We start from the raw sequence: 15,432 nt of genomic DNA, 5'->3' as shown, positions 1-15,432 counted from the left end.
TTTTTGCCATATTTTGCAGAAACAAACCCAACGTTCTTTGGTTTCTTTAGTCATCTTTAGCATCTTCCAATTCAACTTCTTTTCCTCCTGCACACAGCATCCCTTGCCATTGCTTGTGGCTTGACAACCCTGATTAAAGCTTGGCGATTGCCTGACTAATTACTTGTTTATCCTGCAGACAAGTCCCAGGAGACCATAATCAGTAGGGGACTCTTAAGGAACAGAACCAAAGACTTTGCCTCCCAACAGCCTCAGCTGTCAATTGACTGGAATAACTCATGGCGATAGAGCACTGCATTCCGCCAATTTCCTACTGCCATGCTGAGAATACTGAGGCACTTCAGATAATAAGTAATACATACTGAAGCACACACTACTTCCTCTTAAAGTGAAACCATCAAGTGGCATAAAAATTAGACTTCAATCACCTATGTTGATTAGCCCCTGATGCACAGCCAGAAGTCAGAGAATCTTTATTGCTTGCAGCCGAAGGCTGCCGCAAAATTCGAAAAAAAGAAGCAGAGAACAAGAACACATACATATCAACTACAAAAGAACCTACCCGTAATGCTCAGCATGTACAAAGCATCAACTATCCTAGGGATTATATAGCACTATTCTATTCCAATGGAAACAAGCTCTGCCATTTTCAGTAGTCCCATTCTTAAGAACAGAGAGTCCCTTCCCCATTTTTAGGTCTTCCTTGACACTAGAAGGAGGAATTATATGGTAAGGCTAAGGCAGAACATGTTTCATTCATGTCACAAGTATTCTTTCAATGGAGAAGTTGTTTATCAGATGCTGCTTTCAGTAAGGACGTAAGATGTGAGAGGGGACTGGGCTCCTTTAAGAGGGAATGTTGGTGGATGCATCTAGGGCTGTCGATTCGGTTCCATCCTAACCGAAAAACAGCTGAATTTTTCCCAATTCGGTGGTTTTCAGTTTGGATGGAACCGAATTCAAAAAAAGGCGGGAAAACGACAAGCCGAATTTGGCGAGTTCGGGGCGATCACCAAATAAATTCAGCAAATTCGGGGGCTCCGAATCAGCAGCATAACCATCAGTTAGTAAGGAACTAGCAGCATTCTCTACTTGCAAGAACCCCCAAGTTTGGCAAAGATTGGGTCAGGGCCCCCCGAGCTATCCGTTCCCCCCATTGGAATAAAGCCATTAAAAACACATTCGCGGCTTTCCACGGCTCAGGGGGGGGGCATTTTTGGAGGTAGAGGTCCCAAACTTTCAGTGTAGCTTGGAGGGACCCTATTTGCAAGAACCTCCAAGTTTTGTAAAGGTTGGGTCAGGGCCCCCCGAGTTATGCATTCCCCCCCCCATCCACCCATTGGAATGATTGGGAGAAGGCGATCCTTAATGTGCATCTAGAGAGCGGCAAATCCAAGGCAAAACCTCCCGTGCAGAAATGGCCAGAGAGAGTCTGTGTGTGTGAGTCTGCTAGAATCGTATTGGATTACTCCTGAGTCCTGACTCCCAGTCCCTGCTCCTGATGGAAGAGAAGACATCCACAGTAAGACCTATTTTGGGGCTTCTCTCTATAACTTTTTTCCTGTGTGTTTGTATGTAGGGGGGGGGAGATTCTGTGTGTGTGTGTGTGTGTGTGAGGGGGGGGAAGCCAAAGAGGGTGGGTTTACCTGTTCTGCTGGGGGGTGGGCTCGATTGCCTCTGTGTGGGACTGTGCTTTCTGCTTTTTTCACTGGTTGCCAACTTCGTCTGGAGTTAACTGTGGGTTAACAGAGTATCTCTGGCTGGCTCCTATTGTTTCCAATGGGCTCTGCAGCTGCTCCTGTTGTTTATAATGGGCTAGCCTGTCATTCGTTTTAGTACATCCCATGTCAGTGAGTCTCTCTCTCTGTGGCCTGTTCTTCTCCTTTGTTTGTAATTTGCGTCTTCTGGTTCGGGGGGGGGGCTGTTCTTCTGGGGGGGGCTTGATTGCCTCTGTGGAGTGTGATTTTGGGGGGTTACCTGTCTTGGGGGAGGGCTTGATCTCTTTGCGAGTGGAAAGCTGTGAATGTGTTTTTAATGGCTTTATTCCAATGAGCAGATTGGGGGGGACCGCTTCCGGGCCCCATATCTTGGGACCCCCTGACCCAATCTTTACAAAACTTGGGGGTTCTCGCAAGAAGGGTCCCCTCAAGCTACACTGAAAGTTTGGGACCTCTACCTCAAAAAATGCCCCCCCGGAGCTGCGGAAAGTCGCGAATGTGTTTTTAATGGCTTTAAATGGCCAAATTTATTCACGAACTCCGAACTTAGTGCTGAATTCCACGGATCTGAATCGGGGGAGTTCTGACTTCGGCATTTCTCGAATAAAAATGGGCCAAATTATGCCGAATCCGAATTTTACCAAATTTGTTTTTCAACAGCCCTAGATACATCTTTTCTTTTCACTGATCATCACTGTGGCACAACATACTGCACCTTTCTTCCTCTTTTTAGAAGAGTTGGTTTTTATATGCCGACTTTCTCTGCCACTTAAGGGAGAATCAAACCGGCTTACAATCACCTTCCCTTCCCCACAACAGACACCCTGTGAGGTGGGTGGGGCTGAGAGAGTGTGACTAGCCCAAGGTCACCCAGCTGGCTTCGTGTGTGGGAGTGGGGAAACAAATCCAGTTCACCAGATTAGCCTCCACAGCTCATGTGGAGGAGTGGGGAATTAAACCCGGTTGCTCCAAACCACAGCTCTTAACCACTACACCACGCTGGCTCTCAATGTGCAGTGCAATCCTAAGAATGCTTTCCTGGGAGTAAGCCCCACTGAATAGACCTGAGAAGGATTCTTGTTGCACTGTTTTTAATTCAGTTTGCATTTTTCACTCTGTTTGCGTAACAGCTGTTGTTCTCAAGATCTAACTAGAACAGTGTAAATCACGAAAATTGCTGACCAGATTATAGGCACCCTGTCTGTCTTGTTTTTTTAGCCTATACATTGCTTAGGGCATGATTTATCCATAATGAAATGTGCACAGAATGCCTACAAAACTGAAAGATCTTTTCTAGGCTGGTTCACCAAAAAGCTAAATAAATGTGGTTCACAATGTGCTATAAAGAGGGAAGTTTCTATGGATGCTTTTCCGTAGAAATGCTAAGGCTGAAATAGATACTATATACATTTACTGCGGACAACTTCTGATTAAACATGAATAGGACCAGGACATAAGTATTGAACTAAAATAAACAGCCCACTAACTGTAACTTAAATTTAGATTATATGCCACATAGAGCCTAACTACCACTACCCAAATAATTTCCAGATCATGGAATCATGATTCACCAAAGGAGTTAGGGAATCCTTGAGGGTGGGTTGTTAGGCTTCCCAGATAACAGCAAGGAACAAGGGGTAACAAGGGGTAACAAGGGGTAAAGATATATGCATTACCCCTTGCTCTGAGCACTTTCTTTGGCTAGCAAATTGCTCTCTTGTTATGGACTCTGGTGTATTATATAAATCTAAGAGATGACCAATGCAAGTAGATAGAGTTCACAAACATAGTCCCACATTTTCAGAAAATAATTTTGTGATCTTTAGCAAGTTATCTTAGTTTCCCATGTATAAAATGGGAAATACGGGTAGATTTTTAAAAAAGACCAATTTCACAAGGATATTGGAAAGATGAACACCATGTAAAGAAACCACACAAAACGATACTGGAAATAACAGACTGAAACAAGTTGAAAGACAGTCAACAAGAGTGTGGCCAGGTTCACGATGCTGTCAAAAGGTCTAGAAATATAATTATTAGGAGACAATGTGATGTAGTGGTTAAAGTACTGCACTAGGATCTGGGAGACCCAGGTTCAAATCCCCATGAAAGCTTGCTAGGTGACCTTGGGTCAGTCACACAGCATTGTTGTGAGGCTAAAATGGAAGAGAGAAGAATGATGCACGTCACTTGGGTCCCCATTGGGAGAACAGTGGGATATAAATAAAGTAAATAAATAAATTAGAATTCCAGGTTAGTACACATGAAGAAATAACAATCAAGAGCACCCTTGGATGCTTGGGGTACTTCTCTTTTTAGAAACCCATCATCAACAGAAACAGATTCCAGTCCAGTAGCACCATAGAAACCAACACGTTCAGGGTATCAGCTTTCAAGAGCCAAAGTTCCCTTCATCAGTCTGACAAATGTTCAGGAAGGTATGTGTCTAAAGTACTTACTAAGAACAGATACTGGATAGTGTGAGAGGTTTTTCACACCTCACATGAATTTCAATTTCTGAAAAAACCTGCAGAAAGGATTAAAATGTTCCCCTCTGAGTATCTAAACCAAGAAAGTCTATTTGATTGAATTATCACATAAAGAGGGAATATCATGACCAACAACACCTAAATGCAGCTGGACATCCATTTCTGCTCTTCTCAGTGGCATTTGGTGCTGAACACAAGAAAATGTCTCCTTTGAAGATAGTAACTGCTGTTAAGATTCAAGGGAAAGGAAAGGAGGAAGGGATTTCTGTGATTTATTGTTGTTTTGATAGTGCCCAGCTGGCTACTTGTGGAAAGCTGAAACACTCTATAACAACTGGATTTTTAACAACAGGGCAGAGAGACAGCAAAAATCTGGGATGAAAGACAGACAGACAAATGCAAAAGACTACTAATAGTAGCATAACCACATGCTTGGGCAAGGCTTGAGAGAACGCATGTACTTTCAGATAAATCTTGGCAAACTCTATACATGTTACATAAATAAGCAATTTCCTATCATCTTGTCTTGCTGCAACATAGTTTGCTGTTAGGGATGACAACTGCCTTGCTCATCATTATTACTTCCCATCCTTGTTTTTCTCTCTCAAAAGAGTACATCAAAACAGGTCAGACGGGTGTCATCTGAAGGAAATCAACCAAGACAATGCTTCCAATTTTTCCATTACTTAAAGATGTTGGCACAACAACATAAATGGGACCATACAGTCATTAGTCTGAAATGTCACTTGCATGCTATACAGCTCAGACGGTTTTGCAACCTTTGCATTTAATGTTTAAACTAATGCCATCCCTGCTGCCTGCATTCCTTTTTTACTTTATTTTATTACTTGATTGGTCTTGTTTCTGTATTACAAACCAGACAGCAATGATAAGTAACTAGACCGCAGGGAAGCAACTGTATTGAAATGAATGACTTGATACAGGGACTCCTGGATAAATGTACTGTTAAAATTTCAGTTGCAACTTGACGGCACATTATTCATTCACTTGAAGCTAGTTATTGCTACAAGCATTTCCCCCTCTGAAATGCCTGCGCTAATATATCTTTTAATGTACATAAAACAGTTAAATAATTTAAGCACCGTAGCAAAATACACGTTGTCAAACATAAACTCTATTGAGTTCTGTTTATTTATAGATTTTGCTGAGATAATAACCACTCCATCCATAATTCTACCTTGATTCTTTCTAGTACAGCAATTTAAGTTATATGCAAAAAAGTACATTAGAGCTTATTTTACACCTCTTAATTTTCATACAAACAATGGAGAAATAAATTAAGGGCCTGTTGGGCAATCTAGCAACATGGTCTTAAATACTTAAACATGAATACTGTTAATTCCCTTTGCATACCTTATCTATCTATCTATCTATCTATCTATCATCTATCTATCTATCTATCTATCTATCTATCTATCTATCTATCTATCTATCTATCTATCTATCTATCTCAATGCTTATATGACAAATAAGATTCCTTAAGCTTGCTAGTGACTCTGGAGGCAATGACCTCTTTACTATAGCTCTACCACGTACACTCTGATTTTGATATCTGCATTGAAAATATCATAAAGAAAAGTGCTGAAGCAACACAACGGTGTTCATAATGAAATCTAACAATTTCAAAAAGGAGGCATTTTCTTACTAACAAATATAATTAAAGAAAATAATTTCACTTCATTCCTACTTTTCATATAAATGCATGCACACACCTACCCAGGTCCCCTCTGGGAGTGGGGGATCCTCCGCCTCCAGTAGGTGCTCCATGCCCCCACTCAGCTGGCTGGTGGGGCAAAAATGGTGCCAAAATGGCATCCCATCAGTAGTATCCCAATACACTGACTTCACTTCTCGAGTGCTCAGAAGTGACGTCACTGTGCCACTGGGGGATGCTCTGGCATTTTGGGCAAAACTCTATGCTTAAACCATAGAGTTCTGCCCAAATTCAAGAATGTCACTGGCATTGTTGGTGATGTGCTGATGTCACTTCCAGTGTGCACAGGAAGTGGTGTCAGTGCATCACCATTGAGGGGCCCCACCATCCAGCAAGTCCCGCAAGTCCCCTAAGCCCCTGCTGATTACCAAGAAAAACACGGCAACTTACACTGAGTTAATAAGCCCTACTTAATGCTCATATGATTAGTCATTAATTAGTCATTAATTAGTCATTAATTAACAAATAACCGGCTAGATATTGTATTGTTACAATAAATTTAACTAATATGCACAGGTTGTACAGACCTAAACTGGAAAAAGATAACAAAAAACAATGGTGTGATGAATAGGTAGGACTGCTGAAGAGGATGAGAGACGCAATAGATGTGGAGTCGAAATCTTGGAGTTTTTTAGTTAGTTTTCATCCTTTCCCTCAAAATTATTTCATGTATACTGAGATCAGCTCATTAGAGCTTCAGACATGACACCAGTTCTCCTCTTTTACTTAGAATATCTCTGTATCACCAAGACAGGGCAGGCTAAGGGTACCCCCTAGTCTTCAGAGAAAGGAATCCTAAACAGGTCTACTTAGAATTCTACACCAGTCTATTCAATGGGACATACTCCCAGGAAAGTGTTTTTAGGTGTGTACTGAGACACACCCAGGAAAACCCCTCTCACTCAGAATCTGAGCCCTTAAAAGAACCATTCAACTGTAATTTCAACTATAATCCAATTTGACTTTCTACCTATTCAGCTCTTCTTCTTGGACAGACCCTTATGCAAGTCAGACTCAGTGAGCAGGTAACAGGCTTACAGTTTAATAAATTAATTGTGCTTATCTGGGATAACAACAACAATAAACTTTTTTATTTATTTATGTCCTGCCCTCCCCCAATTCAAGGCGCCGAAATAACATGAAGGTCAGAATATTTTCTCCCTTTAGGCTTACATTGGTGAACCCTGTTAGGTGAGCACTAAATGGACACCAATTTAAACCTCTAGTTCCAGCATACTGTTTTTACAGCCCAATCATTCTTTTAATTAAAATAAAACAAACAAACTGGAAGTTTGCTTGCATTTTGATGTCTTTTCTATACTTTTTTTGTGCTTCTGACTACAACATTGGTCTAATCAGCTTCATTTGTATAATGCTTCCACATCTATTCATCTAGTCTCATTGGACTAATGAAAACAACCTTTAGGAAAGATTCAGCAAATCAGAAGAATGTTGGTTCTTGAACTCATCAATGTGCCACAAATAACTCACACAAGTATGTGGTGGGCTGGTAAAAACATGTGTGGTATGGACTTTTATGAACTTCTTCAACTGAGCTAAACTAGATATGGTACTAGAGATTCATGATATCTGCCAGACTTTGCATTTTCCTTTACAGTTGCTGTAGCTGACCTTAGATTGGACTGGGGATGCGGTGCTGGTGAATGATTTTACCAGCAAGTCAACCAGTAGGTTAACAATCCCCTTTCCCCAGTGCCAACTTCAGGATATCTGACTCTGGATCTCCCATGTTTCATATAGTTTAATGGTTACATGGGATTATACATTACAAAGGAGGTCTACAACAAGGAAACAGCTCACCTCTGTCATCCCTGTATGTCTGTAACTATCTAACATAATAGCCATGGCTAGGGTTGCCATCCTCCAGGTACTAGCTGGTGATCTCCTGCTATTACAACTGATCTCCAGCCGATAGAGATCAGTTCACGTGGAAAAAATGGCCGCTTTGGCAATTTGACTCTATGGCATTGAAGTCCCTCCCTTTCCCAAACCCCACTCTCCTCAGGCTCCATCCCAAAAACCTTCTGCCAGTGGCAAAGAGGGACCTGGCAACCCTAGCCATGGCCCTTTTAGAAACCTGTGATATTTTGGCAAAGCAGTAATCTAGAAATACCTTTTGTCTTCCAGTTAAAGAGAATGTATCAACAGTAAGTAAGGGTACAAAAAAAAAAAAAAAAGGAATAGGGGGGAAAAATGTACAACACTAAAAGCCAGTGTGGTCTTCAAAGCAACTGAAGAGACTCTTATGCATGTTTTACTTATGATATAACTCCTTTAATAAAGGCTACCTGCAAATTTTTCAACTCTCACAGCTAGCTATCATAGTTTAATTTTTCTTTTTAATTTTTCTAAACTGGTATGCTGGTTCTTATAAAGTTACCTTGTAGAAGTTCCTGCTGCAATGTTCTACATATTTTTCTATCACATTCATTTAAAAACTACTTGCTGCAAACAAAGGTTGTATTGTAGAGTTTTTGTGTTTCACAAATTTGTGTTGCACAAATGGTTGCTGTGGGATCACTGCATAAACCACTGCTATGTGCCTGCAGTACATAGAAAGACCTGTTATTGGATAGAGAGAGAATCTACTAGATCAGTCCCTACATGCCACCACTGTGTTACTGTTAAATAAAAATATGAACGATAGCACTGGTAAGGAAAAGAATGAACAAGCCTAATACTAACCAGACCAACCACTGGATGGCATTATAGATCCACACAATTATACCAGAAAGGCCATATATCTGACTGCAAAAAGGCCGTTTTCGGGGGAGATGCTCGAAATCCAAGGTTTGCACTCTCTACAGTGTCCTGAACATCTCTATCTTAATTATAACCTTAGAGTGCATTCCTAAGGAGAATTACTCCAGTCTAAGCCAGTTCATTTCAGTGAGTTTACAGTGGAGTAACTCTCCTTAGGAATGCACCGTCAGTAAATAAATGAAAATTCCTGCAGATAGATGCAAAAACCACCCGCTGGATCCAAATACTATAGAATATTGATGTAAATGTTGTTTAATCTAAAGAGCTTTCAAATATATGTGGACAAATAAACTGAAAATATAATTGCACAATAGCTGCTGATATAAATGTTCTGTTTCCCCCAGAAATAGATTTCTTAAAGGGATATTTCTAGCACCTCTTCATATTATACTGAACACTGCTGGTGTGATGAGATCTATGAGACAAAGTAGCTAATTTCTCAATCGTCTTTTCCCTCTCAACAACTCCATGTTCTGCATATAGATTGAAGAAATAGGGAGATAAAATACATCCTTGTCTGACACCTTTGCCAATTGGAAACCATTCAGTTTCTCCATATTCTGTTCTAACTGTGGCCTCCTGTCCAGAGTACAGGTTGTGCATCAAAACGATCAGATGTAGTGGCACACCCATTTCCTTTAAAACCAGCCATAGCTTTTCATGATCCACACAGTCAAAAGCTTTGCTGTAATCTATGAAACACAAGCTGATTTTCTTCTGAAATTCTCTCGAATGCTCCAGTAACCAGCGTATATTTGCAGTATGATCTCTAGTGCCTCTTCCTTTTCTGAAACCAGCTTGAACATCAGGCATTTCTCTTTATTTACAGTGTCTTTATTCTCTTGGACGCAAGAAGTATTGTACCATTACTACATAGACATTGTGATTTGTCTTACCTTTATCACTGATTCCTATTTGGATTAGTTCTGCATTGCTTGTATTGTATACATTGCCTTGCATCTTTGCATTGTTCTTATATATAGTTTAGCAATTATTGTATTGGATATTGCTTGATACTTCTATGTTATATGCCATTAGTGCCTTTTTTCTGTCATACCCACTTGTTGGCATGAGTCTTCTGTTTTGAGTACCTGGATGTTGGCAACCCTTTGCCATTTTTTTTTTTGCAAACTGGAAACATACCCTTTTTTAGCATTTTATATGTACATGAAGTATCAAACTATACTATAGAGCAAACAAAAGTACTGAACATAGGAATTTGGGCATTTCATCATACTTTTATGATATCAGTAAGTACACCAGAGAGATGTCGAATGGTATAGTATAGTCCAGTCTCATCAGATCTCAGAAGCTAAGCAGGGTCAGTACTTTCATGGCAGACCACCAAGGAAGACTTTGGAGAGGAAGACAATGGCAAACTAGGTTTACTTCCAAGAATACATTCAACGGGGATCTGTGGCCTACCATGACTCTCTTATGTGTCTACCTATTTGAAATGCATTTGCAAATATCCATTTGTAACATTCACATTTTACATTTTCATGTTTACACTTAAAGCATCTCAGGCTGACATGTAAAAGTGTATGCAAAGTGGACTTCAGGCAAGCCTTAATTGGGAAATATCATGCATATTTTCAAAATATGTGGCTCTTCTTGCTGGACACACTTAAGAGCCTTGAACAATGCATATTATCACTTTTTAAACAGTAAGACTTCTGTTAAATACCTGAGAGAACTTAAAGCATAAAACCTTTGTGTTGTTTTAAAAAAATAAAACAAATTGAAATATACGATATTCTCCTTTTCTAATCCATGGAGCAGGTTTTCTTACCTTGTGAGTTTGCACTTTCCTACTGATTTGACATAACAATTTACAAGTTCAGAGTTTCATTATTATTCTAATATGATGGAAGTGTTTTGACAGAGGCCAATTCAGAACAATGTGAGAAGTTAATACATCAATTTTCATTTGTTGTGGGGGGCTTAAAATATAAGATTAGACTGGGTTATAAAGTCTAAAACAGATAAACGAAATCTATTTAAAATCAATAGATTTCAGGTAATTTATAGATTGAATATTTACAGACTTTAACAGCTTTTGTTCCCCCTGCATTAAGAGATGACAAATTGCAGAATTAATATATGATTTGAAATGAAATGCTACCAGACTATTTAACCAGACCACATTTAGATGACAAAGAACAGAGAAAATGCAGTTTCTCTTTCTGGACATGAACAAGTAAACAATTGAAATGAGATAAAATAATGGGAAAGTTAGAGCAGAAGGTAAGTTTTCTTCCACAACAAGAGTATCCACTTGATCCTATCACATCTGATTTTTTCACTTTTGTCCCCAATGCCCTTTCAGTAGCAGTATGTCTGCATAGATGTATGAACTCTGTCCCATAATATTACAAATTATACATATCCATAATCTGTATGCACATGTTGCCTGTTCCTAAACCAAGGATGCTTGCACATTACTGATACTGGCATGGTGCTGTCCTAGCGAATAAGTGTCTTATGATCTCTGAGGAGTAAAAAGAACCGAATTTGATGGAACAGAACTGAGAACCTCACTGGAGTCAGAACTGAGAACCTCACTGGAGCCCATAGCACCACAGCCCACACCAGACAATCACAGAGCAGCATTTCAACAATGGCTCTGTGTCTGTGTCACCCATATATGAAAACTGCCAAGCAATTCATATCAGTGCCTGCACTCTTCCTTCATATTACCTTCATTCACACAGAGAACAAAAGGGAAGGAACATAGGGAAAACATATTCTCTTTTGATAGGAGGTCAGATGGAGAAGGAAGCATGGGTATTCCACCAATATATCCCTCCCAAAATTTCACAATATCACCTCCAAAGCTCCCTTGGCATAGAAAATGCCACAGAAATAGGCTTGCCATTCTCCCACTGGGTGCTTCTATGCCACTGCTCAGCTGGCTGGTGTGGGGAGGAAATGGTGGCAAATGGGAGGGAATGCCAGCAGTGTTCCGACATGCTAATATAATTCCTCATGTGCCTGGAAGGAATGTCAGTACTTAGGGTTGCCAGGTCCTTCTTCACCACCAGTGGGAAGTATTTGGGGTGGAGCCTGAGGAGGGCGGGGTGGGACTTCAATGCCATAGAGTACAATTGCCAAAGCAGCCATTTTCTCCAGGTGAACTGATCTCTAACGTCTGGAGATCAGTTGTAATAGCAGGAGATCTCCAGCTACTACCTGGAGGCTGGCAACCCTATCAGTACACCACTGGGACAGCCCAAGTGCAAGAGCATCCCCAGTGTTCCTTGGCAACACACTGATGTCACTTCTGGGTGATGTCATTACATTGCTGGTAAGGACCCCTGGCATCGGTTAAGTCTCCTCTCTGGTTGCCAGGCCCTTCGTGGCAAACCTACACAAAACGCCTATGGCCAGCCTTAGACAAGGGTTCAGATCCTGGGTGGGTGGGGGGGGGGAGAGAGAATATCCCAAGAAGCAGCTTTTTGCATGGCAAGGGAACTAGGATAGCAACAAGGCAACACACAATAGAATAGTCACATAAGGCATTCCTGTTATATCTCCAATAGTTTATGGGGGGGAAGCACCTCTCATATGTTGCAGACCACTGCTCTAACCACACAGTCAACTGGACACAGAGGTAAAAGACACGATGGAACATCTGGAATTTTCCACTGATCCTGTTATTTAAACCAGCCATATATACAAGAGAAAAATAGTCAAGAAAGACAACAGGGACATCAAAATGGTGGCTGAATGCTTATGAGAGTAAAGAATCTCACCAGATTTTGGGATGGCCTATATAGCAAGAGTTGGGGAGAGGAGGTAAGAGGCATTAGTTCCTCCAGTAGTTGAATAGGGGGGCAGAGGTGACATAGGGGTAAGGGCTGGGTGGCAAAATGGATGGAGTTTTCTATCCCCAAAATCTGCCACATGCGGCAACCACCTCACCTCATGGATGAGCCAACCCCATTGATGACCTTTGGAAGCATGTGGAAATTGCTGGTTGGCTTAATGAAAACTCTTTATACAAAAATTACTTCCTGGTGAAGTATGAAAAGTATGTTGAGATGTGAGAGATATCCTTTGTTTTTAAATTTTTCATATTTTACTGAATAACGGAAATTAAACCTACTTTCCATATACCGAATATACTCGGGTATAAGCCGACCTGAGTATAAGCCGAGGTGCCTAATTTCACCCCAAAAATGGGGAAAAATTAGGCACCCGCGTATAGGCTGAGGGGGGAATGCAGCCCCTCCCCCCCCGCAGGCTTACCTTAAGGTGGGCGGGCGGGCAGGCAGGCGGCGGCAGCCCCTTCCCTGCACGCAGGAGGCCCCACTGACCGCTCCTGGCCCGCAGAGAAGGCACGCGGGCAGGCGGCAGCGACAGCCCCTCCCTGCGCCCAGGAGGCTGCGTGGGCCGCTCCTGGCCCGCAGAGAAGGTGCGCGGGCAGGCTGGCGGCGGCGGCCCCTTCCCTGCACGCAGGAGGCCCCACTGACCGCTTCTGGCCCGCAGAGAAGGCACGCGGGCAGGCGGCAGCGGTGGCCCCTCCCTGTGCCCAGGAGGCCGCGTGGGCCGCTCCTGGCCTGCAGAGAAGGCGCGCGGGCAGGCTGGCGGTGGCGGCGGTAAGTTTCCCTCCTCCCTCCCCCTACCGTATTGACCTGCGTATAAGCCGAGTTGGGCTTTTTCAGCCCTTTTTTTGGGCTGAAAAACTCGGCTTATACGCGAGTATATACGGTAACAGAAACAAGTAAATAAAATGGAATACCTTAGTTTACCATATTGGAAGTAACAAGGACTAAATCAGATAAAGTACACAGGATTCCTTCATATCACCATTAGCATAGATCAATACGTTGCTGGCAATGGGTTGCCCCTTGTATCCCTTGCCACTGAGGGATTTAGATGTCAGCAGTTACAGTGGATCATGTCCTTAATTGAACTGATCTGCTAAACTGATTAATGTGATTAAACACATTTCAGAATGAATTAAAACACATAATATTCAGACACACAACCTTTTTAACTCAGCCTGTTTTTTAAAAAGTTTGTTTAAGTTACAGAACAATCCTAAAAGCACCCAGCTGGCTTCGAGTGTAGGAGTGGGGGAACCAACCCGGTTCACCAGATTAGTGTCCACTGCTCATGTGGAGGAGTGGGGAATCAAACCCGGTTCTCCAGATTAAAGTAGATTGGGTTGCCAACCTCCAGGTAGTACCTAGAGATCTCCCGCAATTACAACTGATCTCCAGCCCATAGAGATCAATTCACCTGGAGAAAAAGGATGCTTTGGCAATTGAACTCTATGGCATTGAAGTCCCTTCCCTTCCCAGACCCTGCCCTCCTCAGGCTCCGCCCCAAAAATTTCCAGATATTTCCCAACCTGCAACTGGCAACCCTACCGGTAGATGAGTCTTTTGAATCAGTGGAGGGCTCCTTAGACTGGAGGAAATTACCCACCATAAACTGACCAGATCCAGAGGTTTTTTTTTTAAAAAAGATACAATGGAGGAGAGGAAAAGAAGAACCACAGGACTACATTAAAAGCTCCAGGCTCCAGGCTTTTAAATACATTCTGCATACAGGTTTATTTCTAACAAAGGCGTTCCACTGACAAACTTCATGCTACACTGATAAAGACTATTTAAGTTTCTTTAAGGTTTAGTGGTTCAGATTTTTTTTTAAAAATCCCTCTGTATAATTTAGACCTTAATTTGAAGCTTTGCTTTCAGCTTTTCCTGTGAGAGTTTGGAAATTTACAATAAGTTTTTTGCCCAGCGTTCATTGTGCACAGCTTTAATGCGATCTGAAGAGAAATGTATGTGTTCCAAGGAACTAAGCCAAATGGGCCTGCAACAATTCACTTAAAGCCAAATGGAAGCAAGTTTTTCATTTACAAATGGAAGTATCGTTCTCAAATCAAAATGTTAGTCTTACAGGCCATGTTGCTAGTCCACCAAGACAAAGAGATCACTGACTCTCAGAACACTAACTGAACACTACAGGAATTCATTCTTACTTGTGGCCTCCTTTGCACTGAAATAGCATTGACCCTCTCACTTGAAGCTGAATCCAGTAGAAAGAGAACTATGTGAGAAGAATACACATTATATAAGGCAAGCATATCAAAGCATCATTTGTACACAGCCTAATGTATATGTCTTCTCCTTTCATGTATCTTGCGCCAATGTTCCTCCATTATAGCCAAAAATGCAGTGCGAGCACAACTGAAACTGATCACCTTGACTATCTATGCTGTGAGGAACCTATCGTTTTATTCTTCCACCCTTGGTTATCCCTGGACTGTTCAGAAGCTTCCATTAGTGTAACACACAGCAGAAAGATTGCTTGCTGCAATGAGATATAGGATACACATCTTATGATCTTTGAAAGACCTACAGGCTATCAATTGGCTTCCAGGTACAAAGTGCTGATAATTACCTATAAAGCCCTGAATGCTAGAAATACCACAGGGTTTAAGAAGACCAGACACACTTTGGAGCCAACACTTTGGAGTCCCAACAGTATTGCCAGCAGTTCAGGGCTCGCCTCTGACCCACTCCCTCAGGAACGTTTGCTTGCTGACAAAAATGGTCCGGTACACTGCTATCCAGCATGAGTGATGGGGACTGCCAATCCCTGCCCCAAAGGGAATCAGAGTATTATCCTTTACTTTGTCTCATATGAATCTGCCCATTGAAGGAATTCAGCTTCAGAAGCCCTCCTCTGA

This window comes from Euleptes europaea, chromosome 3 (genome assembly GCF_029931775.1).
Source record: "Euleptes europaea isolate rEulEur1 chromosome 3, rEulEur1.hap1, whole genome shotgun sequence".
NCBI lineage: Eukaryota > Metazoa > Chordata > Lepidosauria > Squamata > Sphaerodactylidae > Euleptes > Euleptes europaea.
This window is presented reverse-complemented; position numbering follows the sequence as displayed.